This window comes from Lycorma delicatula, chromosome 3 (assembly GCF_047948215.1).
Source record: "Lycorma delicatula isolate Av1 chromosome 3, ASM4794821v1, whole genome shotgun sequence".
NCBI lineage: Eukaryota > Metazoa > Arthropoda > Insecta > Hemiptera > Fulgoridae > Lycorma > Lycorma delicatula.
In genome coordinates, this window is record NC_134457.1 from 43,195,791 (window position 1) to 43,200,977 (window position 5,187).

General features: G+C 29.6%; 1 non-coding gene across 1 annotated transcript; it reads left to right on the forward strand.

Annotated features, from left to right (window-relative positions):
* Positions 1–2,192: 2,192 nt before the first annotated feature.
* On the forward strand, positions 2,193–2,264 carry TRNAT-UGU (transfer RNA threonine (anticodon UGU)). The gene has a single exon. It is a non-coding gene; the product is annotated as a tRNA-Thr (tRNA).
* Positions 2,265–5,187: the final 2,923 nt, after the last annotated feature.

Here is a 5,187-nt window from a genome sequence, read left to right on the forward strand (position 1 = left end):
TTAAAACCAATTTTTTTTCACCATTTCGTAAATGTTTTCCTTTTCTGTGCTTATCAATGATGTTTCTGAATTTGCAGCCATATCGATAAACTATTCGAATACTCACACATACAGGCTAATCACACTATCAAATCTCACAATAATCAGTGATAATCGCACGGTAAATAAATCTCACAATAACCGAATATACACACAGTCACGCGTACCAAAAAAAGTACTGAAACATAGAACTACAATAAAAAGAAAATTAAAAATATCCACTATGGAATAAGACCCCACCGGGTTGGTGTAGTGGTGAATGCGTCTTCCCAAGTAATCTGATTTGGAAGTCGAGAGTTTCAGCGTTCAAGTCCTAGTAAAGCCAGTTACTTTTATACGGATTTGAATACTAGATCTTGGATACCGTTGTTGTTCTTTGGTGGTTGGGTTTCAATTAACCAAACATCTCAGGAATGGTCGAACCGAGACTATTATCACTACTACTACCTACTACAATGAAGTGTGAAGTGTGTGTGTGAAGTGTGAAGTGTGAAGTGTGTTCATTTACACTCGATGAAGTGTGAGTACTTCATCGAGACTACACTTCATTTACACTTATACATATCACCCTCATTCATCTTCTGAAGTAATACCTGAACGGTAATTCCCAGAGGCTAAACAGGAAAAAAAAGTATGGAATAAGCGAATTTATACTGTTATTTTGTAGTCGGTGATAAACAACGATGATTTATTTATAAATATCCGGTAGTTACAACAGCTCGGCGTGTACAATAGTCTGATGCATGTGCACGCACTACCGCACTCGCAGTTTGTTTATTTCATATCTTTCTAAGAATGAACAGATTATACATGGACAGCTGTCAACTAATGTGAGTAACTGTTATTAGATTCATACACGAATATATTTTAGTCGCTTATTAACTGTGCTACACTATTATATTTTTAAAATCCATCTACGATTGTATGCGATTATGTAAAGTTATTTAACCGTTTTTACAATATGTTTGAAACTGATAAATTAACACATTTCCCCGAGTTTGTGTCCTAGAAATTTCATAATAATACGCTAATTGTGACAGTAATGTTTTGTCTAATTGAGACTAGAAAGTATAAAATAAAAATAAAATAAATTAAAAAAATATGCTTTTATTTAATTAATGAAAAAATTACAAAAACGTACGGAAATTTCACTATATTTGGAAATTATTGAATTAGAATTTAATTTTTTGGAAAATTTTCCAATAAAAATATATTTAAAGATGCACTAAAAAAATAAAAAATAATTTCACTTTCATATTAAATCAAGAATAAATGTTTATAATAAACTCTAATTAAATTCAAATAATATTTCATTTTGATAACGATGATCTATATAATCGGTTTTCTATTCGCCGAGGTGAATGTACCTTTACGTGAATATTTATTTATTACATCTCTCAGCATCATTTAATTATAATAATGCATATTCAATGAATTTATTAACAATGAAATGATTATCATTTCATTGATAATTTGCTATGTAACACAAAGAAGGGCGCCCCATGCTATAATTATTCGTGATAAAAAATGTAAATGAATTTTTTGACTATATTTATTCTTGATTTAATATGAAAGTGAAATTTTTTTTGTATCTTTAAATATATTTGTATTGAAAATTTTTCCAAACAATTTATACTTTAATTCAATAATTTCCAAATAGTGAAATTCGGTACGTTTTGTAATTTTTTCATTAGATAAATAAAAGCGTATTTAAATTTTTTTTGAAATCCATGAAAGTTGATTATTCTTTTATTTGTTTTACTACTTAATTCTATCTAAAATCCATTTTATGGTCATAATTTGTTCAATACAGGATCGACCTTTTCTGAATGTATCATGATTGTAATCTAACTGCGGATCAAATTGTTTTCTTTTAATATCATATATAAAATTAATTTTGATAATATTTGAAATGGAATATTTTATTATTAAAATAAAATCGTTTATTAATAAAATAAAAAATAATAAAACTGGATTTCGATTTACTTGTAAAAAAAATTTATTTTCTTTATTTATTTTTAGACTTTTTATCTTTATATTGTTAAATTAAAAGTTTATAAAAGAAACCTTATTCATCATTTGTTAATTATAAATCTTGAGTTATATAGTATATTGAAAACATGAGTGTTTTAATCGCCAGTACGTCAATATAAGCCTCTTTAGCTCAGTGGCAGAGCACTGGTCTTGTAAACCAGGGGTCGTGAGTTCAAACCTCACAGGAGGCAGTTATTTTTTTTTTATATTTTTTTAGTAAAAAACTGCCTTCTCGTATTTGAAATTGCAATCAATTTTCATATTACAAGAAACAATTTAAAACTAAAATAAATTTGAAAATAGAAAAAAACCAATAAAATAAGATTTTACAAATAAAAACTTTTCAAATTTAGAATCCTGTTTTATCTCTGCTATTGTTATTGGGATGGTTTGTATTACAGAATGAATGATATTAAAAAGAAAAATTAGGAATGGATAGATTATTAAAATACAAATAAGAATTTTTCTTTTATAGAAACAATATTATGCTGTCGATGAACTTATAATTAATACTAATTTTAAAAAACCTGTATTTTCTGCAGTTCATTAAAAGTATACATCAAAATGTGCTCAAATAATATTCATTAACGACTTCAGAATTATAAATTAATTATTTTGTAACTATTTTTTGTGTTTAGCATCTTCATGTGTTTACATTTTTTATAAACATTATTTCATCAGGTAATATTTAAGAAAAAAAAAAGTTTGTAATTTTATAAAATCTACTTTTTAATTTTATAATTAATTGTACTCGTATATTTGTTGTAATACTGTTCTAATCCAGGTTTTACCATAACTTGTCTTTATCCATCTAAGCAGAATTTGGTGCAATTTTTTTTCGTATATGTGGAATACTACATCTACCTATTCTAGAGGCGATCTGTGTAATGTATTATTTTGTACTGATCAGAATAAAAGTTTTATTTATTTAGTTGTACGAGTATAATTGCAAATTACAGAAGAAAATCTGTAACTGTAAAGGATATACCTACTTTCAAGTTTTTAAAATTCATTTGTTTTTTCTTATCTTGTTTAATTTTGATATTTTTGTCATATTTTGAACATACTATTTATTTATTTATCAGCCTAAAATAGCGCCGCTTGTTAGCAGTTCAAAAAAAATATTGAGAGATAGTACACGTAAATATTCTTAGAAATACAATTCATTTACTCTAGAATAACATTTTTAAGTTCAAAATAAGTCAGTTATAAATGGCAACTGTAATTCTGATTTTACTATGAACTTTCTTTTTTCTTTTGATCCCTAACTGGCGTTTGGATTGGGTCGGATCGATTCCTAAGCCCGTACATTACCATGGGTGCCAATAATTGTTTGATTTCATTAACAAGACGCTTCCAAGGATGGAGATTCATGGCCGTTGTCTGGTCTCATTAGCGTTTAACCTGCGGTTTTTATATTATCATCGATCTGCTTCATCCACTTTTTCTTTGGATCTGTTCGTTGGACTTTCCATTCTGTGGGTCGTTCGTGCCAGAGGAATTTGTATGGTAGTCGATTTTTCTGATTCTGTGGACATGGCCAAAACATCGCGGTCTTCGTTTTTTAATATGTTCCTCGATTGTTGGTTATTGTTCGCAACAATGGCGGATATTCTCATTTCGGATGTGATCGCGAAGTGAGACTCTGATCGTCTGGCGTAGGCATCGCATTTGGAACACTTCAAGTTTGCTCAGGTCTCTTCTCTTAAGTAGTGTCCACGTTCCTGCTCCATACAATAAAATTGGCAGGATCAGGGTTCGGAAAAGATGAAATTTGGTTTTCAGCGGGAAATTACTTTGTTTCCACAAGCACCACTTCAGGGAAGCAAATGCTGCGGTTGATTGACCAATTCGACTGTGGATTTCCGCTGTAGCTGTTACTTTCTTCTTCTGGACCGGTGTGCCCAAAAAATTGAATTCTTGCAATTGTTAAATTTGCACACCATCCAGATGTACGGTGGCGCGTGAGGCATCTGTTGTTAATACATGTACATTATTCGCATTTAATAAAAATTTACTATAACCTTTACAATAGCTAATAAACATTAATATAAAATTAAGTAATGATTATAACAGTGAGATAACAATTACAAAATGAACAATTAACTTTATACAATAAATATTTGTTTCTAATATTTACAAAAATAAAGTAGCTTACACTTCTATGAGTGACTAATGCCATATTGCTACCGTTCTCAACGAACTCGACTAATAGCTTCTCGTACTTAGCCGCAGACAAATATACCATCCCAGAACAGAATACTCTTTAGTAACGCACACTTCGCTATAGGCTCGACTGTTACGGCACACTGTACTCGCATTTATCGGACAATGTATTGATGTTCGCTGATACTCGGCAAGATTTATACCTTTGGGGGTAAATCTTGCCGAGAATCTGCTGTATTACAGATCAAGCCCTAGGACTTTTAGTACAGCAGCCGGCCCATATTTTTGTTCGTTCAAGCGTAATCGTTTCTATTCTCCGAACCTTCTACGCTATTCTAGAGATTCTTTCAAGAAACATACCTTTGTTGTTATTTCTGGATTTCTTTTTTTTAATATATTTTTCGATTTACGTTCTTCATTTTCTCTCTCTTTCTTATTCTGGCACTTTCTATTACTAGAAGTTTCTATTGTAATAGGTAATTACAATTTTGTTATCTAAGTCATTTTATCAATATTTTACAGTACATTAAGTCGAAATTAATTAATTTGTTTTTTAATTTTAACTAATATTATATATCATTTTAGAATTGGTTTTATTATTTTTCATTTTATAATGATATATGTAAATAAAAAAGCTGGTAAAGAGTGCGTCCCCTCGCCTATCACTTAGAAGAAATTATTAATGAATCCTTAGATTTAATAATTTCATTGCTTGATTCGCTTCGGCATACTTCTGACTAATTTTCACCTCTTAAGAGATATTAATATATTTTAAAAAATTCTATTGTTTTAAGTAAACCTTTGAGGTATCGGACTCAAGGTGAATGTATCTCTCCATCCACCATTGTAACCAATGTATAACGGTAGCCAAATTTAAAAGGTATTATTGACTCGTATTTAGATGTTACCGTACGAAATTTCATAAAAATCGATTAATTCAGCCTGAAG